The sequence below is a fragment of the Aquarana catesbeiana genome, linkage group LG01 (genome assembly GCF_042186555.1).
Source record: "Aquarana catesbeiana isolate 2022-GZ linkage group LG01, ASM4218655v1, whole genome shotgun sequence".
Classification (NCBI taxonomy): Eukaryota; Metazoa; Chordata; class Amphibia; order Anura; family Ranidae; genus Aquarana; species Aquarana catesbeiana.
Window position 1 is genome coordinate 793,979,199 of NC_133324.1, and position 14,766 is coordinate 793,993,964.

The window sequence follows — 14,766 nt, forward strand, 5'->3', positions numbered from 1 at the left end:
TTCTTGAGAGCCATACAACACCTCTATTCCAAACCCTCCGCCCAGGTCAGGACTCCCTTTGCCCTTTCTTCCACTTTCTCGATAACTAACAGCACTCGCCAGGGATACCCACTATCACCATTACTATTCGCACTATGTGTCGAACCCTTGGCAGCCTCTATCCGAGGCAACCAAGATATTCGGGGAATCTCAGTCAGGGGTCGGGAGTTTAAGATCTCACTGTTCGCTGACGACGTGATCCTCACCTTGACCCAGCCCAGAATTTCCCTTCCAAACCTACATGCAGAACTTGACCGATATGGAGCCCTTTCGGACTATAAAATTAATACATCTAAGTCAGAGGCCCTTCCAATCAATATCTCAGACAAGGAAACGGCACACCTAAAAGCCAACTTCAGCTATCATTGGAAAACTACCTCCTTGAAATACCTAGGAGTACACATCACCCCAAAATTTAACACCTTATATCAGGAGAACTTTCCCCCCCTTTTTCGTTCCATCAGAACCTTACTTACAAATTGGAAAAAACACCATATTTCCCTGCTAGGCCGGAATCGCATCGATTAAGATGACGATCCTCCCGAAACTACTATATCTCTTCCAAACACTACCTATTTCTGTCCCACATAAACACCTAAGTAAAATCCAGTCTGACCTCTTTAAATTTACCTGGAATTATAAAAAACATAGAATCCCTCAATCAGTAATGATGGCGGCACGCTCAGATGGAGGCCTTGCCTTTCCCAATCTTATTAAATATTATCAAGCTGCCCAACTACGTGCAATAGCATCGTGGTTCACTCAAAGGTCCTATAATAGATGGACAGAGATTGAAAAAATCTGGTTAGCCCCAACCCACCCAAACAGCCTACTATGGAGTGCGAGTGCAGAGGTGCCCCCTGAGCGCATACTGGGACCTATGACTCAGCTCAGACTTTTGTGGAACAAACTATCCCGCTCATGTACATTGTCCTCAGAAAAATCAGTCCTAACGTCATTTGTATGTAACCCCAAAATCCCAGATAGTCTCACTCACCAGATGTCTTACCCATGGACGTCACGGAACCTTTTCCACTATGGAGCCCTGGTAGACCCCAGATCCCGCAAGCTACTGTCCTATTCTGACCTTCAGACCAAATTTGATCTACCACATCAAGCTTTTTACAGTTACCTGCAGATACGTCACTATGCCATGTCCATATCGCCTGACCTACAGTTCTCCCCCCCATCACCTTTTGAAAATTTAATCCTGGCGGGCACGACCCAGAAGGGGTTAATCTCTGACATCTACAAAATACTAAATGCCTACCCACTAGAAACTAAAGGTAAACATGCTTATATGATCAAATGGGAGAAAGCCCTTAACGAAGAACTTCCTATGGAGCAATGGCAGACGATATGGACCCAGGCAGCAAAAAGCTCTCTCTGCACCCTATACAAGGAAAATACTTACAAAATCCTCCTTTATTGGTATATGACTCCGGATATTCTCCACGCCATATACCCCTCTAGCTCCGATCGCTGTTGGCGATGTCAAAAAGACAGAGGAACCCTCCTCCACATTTATTGGAACTGCCCACTGATTACCCCTTTCTGGGACACGGTCCAGCAACTGTTGGCTCGTCTATTAGAGATACAGATCCCCATGGCCCCCAAATTCTTCCTCTTAGGAATCTCACAGTTAAAGATCCCCGCATCTTACAAAAAACTCACACGCCATATCCTCACAGCGGCACGTTGTCTTATTGCCTTACACTGGAAGAAAACTCCCCCCCCCACTCCTGAAGCTTTATACGCTAGAATTAAAGATGTGGAGTTGATGGAGAAGATGACAGCCCAGCTACAGGACAGGTTGGAAGCACATAATAAAGTGTGGGAGTTGTGGCATCTTCGAGAGGATCCACCATGATCAAGTAAACGAACTATAACAATATTCTTTCTTCTTTTTTCTGTTCAAGTAATTTTTATTGGTAAATAACAAGCATTTGTTACAAGCTTTTCAGTACGGGGTATTGTGTACATATAAAGCAGTATGCATCTTAACAAGTTAGGATAATGATGACATAAGAAGGATAATAGCTTACAAACATTATATACTCTGTCAAGTAGCTCAAGATCCAGTAAAACTGAGCATGCTAACATTAAGAGGGACCGTGGTCCCTAATTTAGACACAATTTATCACTGGTGATTATAGACATGGGGTCGGTCTTGATAAACAGCCGAGACCAACTCAACGAAGAGAAAAGAAAAAGAGACAGAGTATACTACCCATATTATCAGAGATAAGTAAGGGGGGAAGTGGAAAGAGAGTGAGGAGCATAGAGAGAAGGGGAGCAGATAGGAAGAAGTGAGGGAGAGCTGAGAAGGGGTGGTGGGGCGGTCGGGACGCGCGGGCACCGGTATGGTTTCAAAAATCATAAGTGGTTATTAGAACTGTCTCAGGGTTCCAGCAGGCTCTTGTCAATGTCTGGGGGCAAGAAGTGCTCTATCCATGGTTGCCAAATTCTGAAGTGCTGTGGGACTTTATCTATTATTGTTGCTTCAATTTTGCTGTGTATCATTGCCTGGGTAATTCTATTTTTCATTTCAATTATGCTAAGTGCTGGTGTCTTCCAAGCTTTAGCTATCGTTTGCTTGGCTGCTGTAAATAGGTGGAGAAGGAGACAGCGTTGGGCTCTGGTGTAGTCTTGAGGTATAAGGTTGAGTAGAGCTATAGTTGGGTTAGGTTCTAGAGTAACATGGTGGAGAGTAGAAATCATCTGGAATGTTGTTGCCCAGAAACATTGTACTAGTGGACATGTCCACCAGATGTGGATGTGTGTTCCTTTATCTTTGCATCCCCTGAAGCAGGACTGGGGATACTCAGGTAGGAATTTGGCAATTCTGGATGGGACCAGGTACCATCGCATGAGCACCTTGTAGTTTGCTTCTGAGGCAACAACATCTTGGGATTAATTTTTCGTGTTAGTCCATATGGAGGACCAGTCTTCTGTCTCTAGATCGATGTTTAAGTCTTTAGACCATTGCTGCGCATAGGTGGGGAGATTTGTGGATGGAGTCGTGAGGTGAGTGTAAAGGCGAGAGATGATACCTGGTGCGTGCGGGTCTGAATCGCACATATTCTCAAACTCAGTTAGGGTATCCAGCCCAGAACTGGATTTTAGACTTGATTTGACGAAATGAGCAATTTGGAGGTAACGAAAGCATTCTCTAGATGAAAGATGAGCTTGCGCTTGTATAACTGGAAAAAATTTTATAGAGTTACCGCTAAGTATGTCACATATACGAGTCAGACCCGCTTGGGCCCAGGTTTGGAACAGGGCTGGTTCAGTGTATGCTGGGTAGAACAGCGGGTGGCCTAAAAAGGATAAAAGTGGGGAGTGTGGAGAGATCAACTTAAAGGGGGTTCGCAATCTATCCCAAAGCTTGAGGGTGCATTGCGTTATTGGGTTGGTTATAGTGCCACGTGCCGCCGGGGGGAGCCACAGTAAATTGGTAACTGTAATTGGATGGAGATCTATAGCCTCAAGGCTGACCCAGATCGGGGTTTCAGTCTTAGAATGATATAGAATAGACTGGGCCAGTCGGGCTGCATGGTAATAATGTAAGAAGTTGGGTATACCAAGACCTCCATTAAGCTTGTGGCATAGTAATACCGGTCTGGCCACTCTAGGTTTAGTGGGGCCCCAGATGTATTTAAAAACTCGGTTTTGTATGGTCCTATGATAGTAAGGGGGGATCGCTATCGGGAGTACCCTATATAGATACAGTAATTTCGGTAGCAAGGACATTTTCACAGCTGCTACTCGTCCCAGCCAGGAGACACATAAGGGCTGCCAGGAATTAAGTAAAGAAGAGAGTTGGGTTAGCATTGGGAGGTAATTGGAGTGGAATAAGTTCAGTGGGTCACTGGTCAATTTAATCCCCAGGTAGGATATGGATGTTGTGGACCAATTAAAAGAGTAGTTTTGGCGAAGTAACTCGAGTTCGGTTTGTGGTAGTGACACATTGAGGGCCTTGGATTTCACTTGGTTGACTTCTAACCCGGAGACCAGAGCAAACTTATCTAAGATACGCATGAGGTTTGGTAAGGTTGTTTGTGGCGAAGTGACGAACAATAATGCATCATCTGCGAAAAGGCATAGTTTATGTGTGGTAGAAGCTATCTCCAGACCACGAACATCCGGGTTTGCTCTGATCAAGGCTGCCAAGGGTTCTATTACGAGAGCAAATAATAGGGGAGATAGGGGGTCTTTCTTCTTTTTTATTTCCTGCTTTCCCTCCCTCTTTCTCTATCCTTCCACTTTATTTTGAGTGTTTTAGTGACTCGTATAGTTCTAAGCAGAATAGAAGAGGAAAACAAAAAAAGATGAGAGAAAGAACTTGGCATATATATATATATTCTTTATTGTGTATTCTTTCTTCTTAATGTTTCACATATATTATGTACTCTTGTACTGCAAATACTATAATAAAATGTTATTTGAAATACAGAGAGGTTTGCTAGGCATATGTGTACTTTATTTGTTACAATGAACATTACTAAACAGTTGGATAATGCAGTTGTGGGTGCCCCTCACATGAGGTACAATGGACCTCATCAAGTATCTAGGCACCAGCAGACTGTGGACTCCCATAGACAATCGATCTCATGGGTAACCATTAATTTACTTGATCAGTATTGCTTTCCACCCCAACAATAAAGCAGTATTAAACCCAAAAGCAAACATTTATTATATTGCAGCTTACCAATTCATAGATGTGATGGTTGCATTCGTTTTTTTTTTTTTGTTTTCTTTCCTTTATTTTCATCTGGTGATCTAGCCCAGGGGAAGGCAACCTTTTGAGTGTGCCGAAAAATGTTTTCAAAGAAATTGAGCGTGCCGATTTTATAACAAAAAAATGTCAACTTCACACTCTCAGATCACGAAAAGGATTTTTATAAAGTAAAAGCTGTAAACTACTTTAGTAGTGAGAGATTAACATCCTGCACTCTCATGCCTCAGGTCACTGTCCTCCCTGCAAATCTGTTTCACCACTGTACCCCCCTGCTCATCTGCCCCATCACTGTAACCCCCTGCACATCTGCCCCACCACTGTACTACCCTGCACATCTGCCCCACCACTGTACTACCCTGCACATATGCCCCACCACTGTAACCCCCTGCTCATCTGCCCCACCAATACACCTCCTTTCACATCTGCCCCACTGCTCTACCCCCCTGCTCATCTGTCCCACCACTGTAACCCCCTATACATCTACCCAACCACTGTACCACCCCGCTCATCTGCCCCACCAATGTACCCCTTTCTCATCTACCCCACCACTGTAGCCCCCTGCACATCTGCCCCACCACTGTAGCCCCCTGCACATCTGCCCCACCACTGTACCCCCCTGCACAGCTGCCCCACCTCTGTACCCCCCTGCTCATCTGTCCCACCACTGTAACCCCCTGTACATCTGCCCCACCACTGTACCACCCTGCTCTTCTGTCCCACCGCTGTAACCCCCTGCTCATCTGCCCCACCAATGTTCCCCCTTTCTCATCTGCTACACCACTGTACCTCCATGCACATCTGCTCCACCACTGAACGATCTTATCTGTCCTAACACTGAATGTATCTGCTCATCTGCCCCACCACTGTAACCACCTTTCTCATCTGCCTCATGACTGTACCTTCTGCACACCTGTCCCACCTCTGTTCCCCCTGCTCTTCTGCCCCACCACTGTAACCCCGTGCTCATGTGTTCCACCGATGTACCTCCTTTCTTCTCTGCACCCCTCTGCACATCTGCCCCACCTCTATACCCACCTGCTCCTCTGCCACACCGCCGCTGTACCCCCTTCTCATCTGGCCCAACACTGAACCTCCCTGCTCATCTGCCCCATCACCGTACCCCTCTGCTCATCTGTCCCATCACTGTACCCCCCTGATTTTCTGTCCCACTGCTGAACATCCCTTCACATCCCTCCCACCACTGTACCTCCTGCACATCTGTCACACCACTGTACCCCCTTGCTCTTTTGTCCCACTACTGTAACCCCCCTGCTCATCTGCCCCATCAATGTGCCCCTTTTCTCATTTGCCCCACCACTGTACCTTCCTGCACCTCTGCTCCACCGCCGTATCCCCATGCTTTGCTGTCTTACTACTGAATCACCTTCTCATCTGTCCTAACACTGAGCCCATCTGCTCATCTGCCCCGCCAAAGTACCTTCTGCACACCTGTCTCACCTCGGTACCCTCCTGCTCTTCTGCCCCACCACTGTAACCCCCTGCTCATTTGCCCCACCGATACACCTCCTTTCACATTTTCCCCACTGCTCAACCCCTCTGGTTTGCCCCAACACTGAACCCCCTGCTCATCTGGCCCATCACTGTATCCCCCTGCTCTTCTGTCTCACTGCTGAACCCCCTTCTCATCTCTTCCACCACTGTACCTCTCTGCACATCTGCTCCACCGCTGTACCCTCTTCTCATATATGATTTGTGTGATATGCAGAGTGGTGAAAGGAAGCAGAGATGAGACACATCTACCTGTCCTGGCACACTCATCCTGCTGATCCACCTCTTGCATCCAGCCCACATGCTTGTATGTGATGCATGTGATGTATGTGATGTATGTGATATATGGGATGTATGTGATGTATGGGATGCATGGGATGTATGTGATCGGGGCGGATTAATGCACAGGCTGGTCTAGGCTGCCATGATATTTTTATTAATTTATATATATTTATGTATATGTCGAATAAAAACCATGCCTGTGTGTTATACGAATACGCAGATAAATGTTTTTTTACCAACAGGGGGCAGGATCAGGCGGTCCGCCCCGGGTGCCACCCATTAGGGGGGGTGTCAGGCCAGCTGTACCGCCTCTCCTGGCCCTGGGACTGCACTGCCAGCATACTTTAAAGTTGAGAAAACATTACTGCCAGCCCTTTCTCATGCACAGCTCCTCGTGTGTCACTCTCAATGTGAATGGAAGTCTCTTAATACCTCAATTAAAGCCGCTCTGTCTGGCCGCTCTCCTCCACCTCCTTCCTGAGTGTGGCTTTTGATTGCAGGAGGAGAGCGGCAATGAAACAGCAGAGGAGAGCAGTCACATGACCGGGTCACGAAGAACGGCGTTAATTGAGGTATTTAGAAGCTTTGATTTACAATGAGTGACACAGGAGGAGCGGTGTATGAGAGACGGCTGGCAGTGATGTTTTCTCAACTTTAGAGTATTCTTTCCCAGGAGATTGGGGGTCTCCTGGGAGTGCAGGGGGGCTTTATAATGAAAGAGGCCTGTGTTATATGCAAGCAAAGGGGTCTGTGTACTATGCAGATGTTTGTGTACTGTGCAGGGAAAGGGGGCTGTGTTATGTGTAGGGGGTCTGTGTACTGTGCAAGGAAAGGGAGCTGTGTTATGTGCAGGGGATCTGTGTACTGTGCAGAGGGTTGTGTACTGTGCAGGGAAAGGGGTCTGTGTACTGTGCAGGGGGTCTGTGTACTGTGCAGAGGGTTGTGTACTGTGCAGGAAAAGGGGTCTGTGTACTGTGTAGGGGGGCTGTGTACTGTGCAGAGGGTTGTGTACTGTGCAGGAAAAGGGGTCTGTGTACTGTGTAGGGGGGCTGTGTACTGTGCAGGGGGGCTGTGTACTGTGCAGGGGGCTGTGGGAAGTTTTTTTTCCTGAAACTTCCCTCTTAATGTTAGGGTGCGTGTTATATGCTCTCTGAAAATGAAACAAAGGCGCCACTCTAAGTGCAGTAAAAAACATGGAGTTTAATAAAACTGTAAAAAGGTAGTCTCAAAGGTACATAGTGAACAGGCATGTTGGCAAAAGCTGCCGGATATCCTGGGAGTGAGTGTGGTCCGTTTCCTGGATTGCAGTGGTGTCCAATGGACAGGCTGCGCCAATGGATGCTAGCACTTCCTGCCATTGGAACATATGATTGTTCTGCTGTTGATTATTGCTCGCTTTTATGTGCTGCTGCTGCTGTTTATGGTATTTGGATGGCTTTTATTTTATTGGAATATTACACAGCGTTTCGATTGGTCTCTGTCAGGATGTTGTGATTTTGCCTCAGTTAAACAGGAGCTGCTGCAGATGTGTTTGGCCTAACTGTTGGTTTAGAAAGGTAAAATCTGTTACCAGCTTGCAGGTGTATTTTGAATGCTTTTTTTTCTGTGGCATTGGTGTTTATAATAGGCTCATGTCTGAATGTGTTTGGACTGTAGACCTGAGAGTTGCACTTGAGGAGTGTAATATAGGTCTACCCTTTTACACATGGCACTAAATAATTTATTTTCTGGTAAAGCATGCTTAGGAGGGGGCCACACAAAAAGTAGCCTAGGGGCCCATGACCACCTTAATCCTCCACTGTATGTGATGTATGGGATGTACCGTATTTATCGGCGTATAACACGCACTTTTTTCCCCTTAAAATCAGGGGAAAATCGTGGGTGCGTGTTATACGCCGATCCCCGCTATTTTGTGATCTATCGGAGCGATCGCTGCGATTGCCGCCGACATTCACATAGCGTGTAGTTTTAAATATGGCGCTGAGGAGTTCGGAGGGACTCGGTGGCGCTGAACGAGCGCCGCCGAGAACACAGTGACTGGGCGGAGCCGAGATACACATAGCCGAGGGTTCTCGGCTCTTCTCGGCGCCGTTAACAGTCATGCCCAGTCCCGCCATTGGACCTGTGTTATGTCCATCATAGGGACTGGGCGTGACTGTGAACGGCACCGAGAAGAGCCGAGAACCCTCAGCTATGTGTATCTCGGCTCCGCCCAGTCACTGTGTTCTCGGCGGCGCTCGTTCAGCTCCGCCGAGTCCCTCCGAACTCCACGGCGCCATATTTAAAACTACACACTAAACTTGTGTATGTCGGCAGCGATCATGTAATGTACACTGGGGGCAAGGCTACACTGACCACTGGGGCAAGGCTGCACTGGGGCAAGGCTGCACTGGGGCAAAGCTGCACTGACAATTCTGCACTGGGGCAAAGCTGCACTGACAAGGCTGCACTGGGGCAAAGCTGCACTGACAAGGCTGCACTGGACACTGGGGCAAGGCTGCACTGACAAGGCTGCAGATGGACACGATAACGCTGCATTGATGGGCATTTAAATGTAAGTTTTTTTTCCTTAAACTTCCCTCCTAAAAGTTTTTTTCCTTAAAATTACCTCCTAAACTTGGGGTGCGTATTATACGCCGGCGCGTGTTATACGCCGGCGCGTGTTTTACGCCGATAAATACGGTATATAATGTACAGTGGGGACGGAAAGTATTCAGACCCCCTTAAATGTTTCATTCTTTGTTATATTGCAGCCATTTGCTAAAATCATTTAAGTTATATTTTTTTCCCTATTAATGTACACACAGCACCCCATATTGACAGAAAAACAGAATTGTTGACATTTTTGCAGATTTATTCAAAAAGAAAAACTGAAATATCAGATGGTCCTAAGTATTCAGACCCTTTGCTCAGTATTTAGTAGAAGCATCCTTTTGATCTAATACAGCCATGAGTCTTTTTGGGAAAGATGCAACAAGTTTTTCACACCTGGATTTGGGGATCCTCTGCCATTCCTCCTTGCAGATCCTCTCCAGTTCTGTCAGTTTGGATGGTAAACGTTGGTGGACAGCCATTTTCAGGTCTCTCCAGAGATGCTCAATTGGGTTTAAGTCAGGGCTCTGGCTGGGCCATTCAAGAACAGTCACAAAGTTGTTGTGAAGCCACTCCTTCGTTATTTTAGCTGTGTGCTTAGGGTCATTTTCTTGTGAAAAAAAAGCCTTCGGCCCAGTCTGAGGTCCTGAGCACTCTGGAGTAGTTTTCGTCCAGGATATCCCTGTATTTGGCCGCATTCATCTTTCCCTCGATTGCAACCAGTCATCCTGTCCCTGCAGCTGAAAAACACTCCTACAGCATGATGCTGCCACTACCATGCTTCACTGTTGGGACTGTATTGGACAGGTGATGAGCAGTGCCTGGTTTTCTCCACACATACCGCCTAGAATTAAGGACAAAAAGTTCTATCTTGGTCTCATTAGACCAGAGATTCTTATTTCTCACCATCTTGGAGTCCTTCAGGTGTTTTTTAGCAAACTCCATGCGGGCTTTCATGTGTCTTGCACTGAGGAGAGGCTCCCGTCGGGCCACTCTGCCATAAAGCCCCGACTGGTGGAGGGCTGCAGTGATGGTTGACTTTCTACAACTTTCTCCCCTCTCCCGACTGCATCTCTGGAGCTCAGCCACAGTGATCTTTGAGTTCTTCTTTACCTCTCTCACCAAGGCTCAGCTCTAGGAAGGATCTGGTCATCCCAAACGTCTTCCATTTAAGGATTATGGAGGACACTGTGCTCTTAGGAATCTTAAGTGCAGCAGAAATTTTCTTGTAACCTTGGCCAGATCTGTGCCTTGCCACAATTCTGTCTCTGAGCTCTTCAGGCAGTTTCTTTGACCTCATGATTCTCATTTGCTCTGACATGCATTGTGAGCTGTAAGGTCTTATATAGAGAGGTGTGTGGCTTTCCTAATCAAGTTCAATCAGTATAATCAAACACAGCTGGACTCAAATGAAGGTGTAGAACCATCTCAAGGATGATCAGAAGAAATGGACAGCACCTGAGTTAAATATATGAGTGTCACAGCAAAGGGTCTAGATACCTAGGACCATATTTCAGTTTTTCTTTTTTATAAATCTGCAAAAATGTCAACAATTCTATGTTTTTCTGTCAATATGGGATGTATGGGATGTATATGATGTATGGGATGTATGGGATGTATGGGATGTATATGATGTATGGGATGCATGGGAAGTATATGATGTATGGGATGTATATGATGTATGGGATGTATATGATGTATGGGATGTATGTGACGTCACATACAAGCATCTGGAATTGATTCACAATGATGAGCTCAGGTCAGGGGCATTTTCTGAAAGCAGTGGGCCTGTGTGCAGGATCATAAGTTGGACCCCCGCAGCTGAGAAAAAGTGGTTGAATACTGGCTGTGGCTTAAAGGGACACAGAGTGCAGGGGTTCAGTAGAAAGTGACACAAAGGTTCAGGAATAATTTCAACACAGTTCCCAGAAGCGCAACAATAATTCCACAAACTGTCACCTGATTGTGGTTTTCTCAATCACAGTGAAATCCCATCTTTCTGAAATTGGTAGTGGCAACCACGCGAGTGATCTTCCTCCAGATGGTGGGCGGGGCTAGCAGGACTGTGATAGGCTTTAGCAGTGGCCAGTGACAGTCCTCCTCCTCCTGGATACAGGGACTGCCAAGAGTGTTGCAATGATCAACTTTTATTTATTCATGTAAAACCTTTATTCCAAAAGGGAAAAAACTGTTGCTGTAACTGTTTGTATGACTGCAGTGTAAACCTGGAGTTTGGCTTCAGTTTGTTAGTATATCTAAATCTGCGAGTGCATCTAATGCCGCGTACACACGGTCGGACTTTCCGGCGGACTTGGTCCGGCGGACCAGAGTGTGCCGGACAATCCGCCCGTGTGTAGGCGCCAGCGGACCAAGATTTGAAACCTGTTTTAAATTTATCCGCCGGACTCAGTTTCGGGCGGAAAGTCCGCTCGTCTGTGTGCTGGTCCGACAGAAAGCCCGCTCGTGTGTATGCTGGTCCGACGGACCAGATACGACGCGAGGGCAGGGTATTGCATCTCGCGCTCGCTGCAATAGGAAAAACAGATTTTCCTATTGCGGTGAGCGCGGGGCATACCAGGCCCTTAGGTCTGGTATGGATTATGAAGGGGAACCCCCTACGCCGAAAAAACGGTGTGGGGTTCCCCCTACAATCCATACCAGACCCCAATCCGAGCACGCAGCCCGGCCGGTCAGGAAAGGGGGTGGGGACGAGCGAGCGCCCCCCCCCCCTAAACCGTACCAGGCCGCATGCCCTCAACATGGGGGGGTGCTTTGGGGGAGGGGGGCGCCCTGCGGGGCCCCCCACCCCAAAGCACCTTGTCCCCATGTTGATGAGGACAAGGGCCTCTTCCCGACAACCCTGGCCGTTGGTTGTCGGGGTCTGCGGGCGGGGGGCTTATCGGAATCCGGGAGCCCCCTTTGATAAGAGGGCCCCCAGATCCTGCCCCCCCACCCTATGTGAATGAGTATGGGGTACATGGTACCCCTACCCATTCACCTAGGGAAAAAGTGTCAATAATAAAACACACTACACAGGTTTTTAAAATAATTTATTAAACAGCTCCGGGGGGTCTTCCTCCGGCTTCGGGGGTTCCTCCGGTTCCTCTTCTCCCGGCGTCCGGTTGGTTTTTCTCCGCTCTCTTCTCCCGGTGTTCCAGTTCTTCGGCCGGCTCCTCTGCTGTCTTCAGGTAGCTCTCTTGCCAGCAGAGGTCCGGGCTTCTGGGCTTCTGGGCTTCTTGGCTTCTTCCCTCTTCTCTTCTCCAGATGTTGACACGACGCTCTCTCCGGCTGGACTGCTCTCTGAGGGCTCCGTTGTGACTTATATAGGCGGAGACCCCGCCCCCTAATGATGTCACAGTCCCTGGGCATGCTGGGACTGTGGTCACCGGGCGATGTTGACCACGCCCCCTAAAACGTCACAGTCCCAGCATGCCCAGGGACTGTGACATCATTAGGGGGCGGGGTCTCCGCCTATATAAGTCACAACGGAGCCCTCAGAGAGCAGTCCAGCCGGAGAGAGCGTCGTGTCAACATCTGGAGAAGAGAAGAGGGAAGAAGCCAAGAAGCCCAGAAGCCCAGAAGCCCAGAAGCCCGGACCTCTGCTGGCAAGAGAGCTACCTGAAGACAGCAGAGGAGCCGGCCGAAGAACTGGAACACCGGGAGAAGAGAGCGGAGAAGAACCAACCGGACGCTGGGAGAAGAGAAACCAGAGGAACCCCCGAAGCCGGAGGAAGACCCCCCCGGAGCTGTTTAATAAATTATTTTAAAAACCTGTGTAGTGTGTTTTATTATTGACACTTTTTCCCTAGGTGAATGGGTAGGGGTACCATGTACCCCATACTCATTCACATAGGGTGGGGGGGCGGGATCTGGGGGCCCTCTTATCAAAGGGGGCTCCCGGATTCCGATAAGCCCCCCGCCCGCAGACCCCGACAACCAACGGCCAGGGTTGTCGGGAAGAGGCCCTTGTCCTCATCAACATGGGGACAAGGTGCTTTGGGGTGGGGGGCCCCGCAGGGCGCCCCCCTCCCCCAAAGCACCCCCCATGTTGAGGGCATGCGGCCTGGTACGGTTTAGGAGGGGGGGGGCGCTCGCTCGTCCCCACCCCCTTTCCTGACCGGCCGGGCTGCATGCCCGGATCGGGGTCTGGTATGGATCTTTGGGGGAACCCCACGCCGTTTTTTTCGGCGTAGGGGGTTCCCCTTTATAATCTATACCAGACCTAAGGGCCTGGTATGCCCCGCGACGGGGCTCGCAAGGTGTCAATCTTGCCGATAAAAGCGGCAAGATTGATTTCCTTTTCTAGTCCCGTCGCACATGAGTCACGTTCAAAATGAACGGACTTGTCCCTGTGTGGGCAAGTCCGTTCATTCTGAAAGTCCGCCGTACCTCCGGCGAAAGTCCGTCGGAAAGACGGGCGGACTTAGCCCGCCGGAAAAGTCCGGTCGTGTGTGGGCAAGTCCGTCCGTTTTAAAGTCCGGCGCACCTGGCGGACAAAGTCCGTCAGAAAGTGTGCCGGACCAAGTCCGCCGGAAAGTCCGACCGTGTGTACGTAGCATTACACTCCTCTCCCCCCCAGACTGACAGTGCTGCTGTCCAAAGGTATACCTATGCTCCTTCATCCAGAGTGGAGGCATTCTAATACAGAAGGTGTGTTACTAGCCAGATCACCAGGTGAAAACAGAGGGGGGAAAAAGAAAACTAATGCAGCCACCACATCTAATGATTAGTAAGCTGCAATGTTTTACATTTTTTGTTAAGCCAGTGCCAGAGTAGTATTGGCATACAACCTTCTCTCAGATGTTCATAGACATAAATAAATATCTTCAGTAATCCAAGGTTGCATGTTGTAGTCTGTACACAAAAAAAATGTCTTTGGTCAGTCAGACCGTTCCAGCTTATCCAATCATTTTCTAAAGTCTACAGTCTGCTTAAATTGGATGGAGTGATTTTGCCTTTTCTCACCTCATCTATGAACATGTTTGCACAGGCCACTTAAGCAGGTAATCCTTTAATTAGTGTAAGGAGAGGATTTCCATTGCACTTGAAAGAAATGTCATTTTGACAGATGAGATGATTGGGCTGTGCAAAGCTATAGTTCAGTGCATGAATATTTAGATATTTTTATGCTGTCTTTATAGGGAATTACAAATCGAAAAATCTAAAGAATGGTGAGCTCATCTCATCACTCGCATATCACTGCTGGCGCCATACCTATTGATTTCTGAAAAACATCTCGTATTCCAATCCAACATCAATCAGGTGAAAAACATATTTATGGGACTTTCAGGCTGGGTTCACATATATGCGAATTGGATGTGTTTCAAATCACATCCAATTCGCATGACATGTGAATGTGACCGCCTCTCAATGGAGTCGGTTCACACATGTCCGGGGCAACCGCGGTGCAGTTTCAAAAAGGGTCCTATGTGTTTTTGGGTCCAGTTTAGGTGCGAATTCAAGCAAAAATTTGCACCTGAACCGGTGAACAGGAAAGCACCGGACCACGAACTGCAGCCGCACTTATACTATATTACCAAAAGTATTGTGACACCTGCCTTTACACGCACATGAACTTTAATGGCATCCCAGTCTTAGCCCGT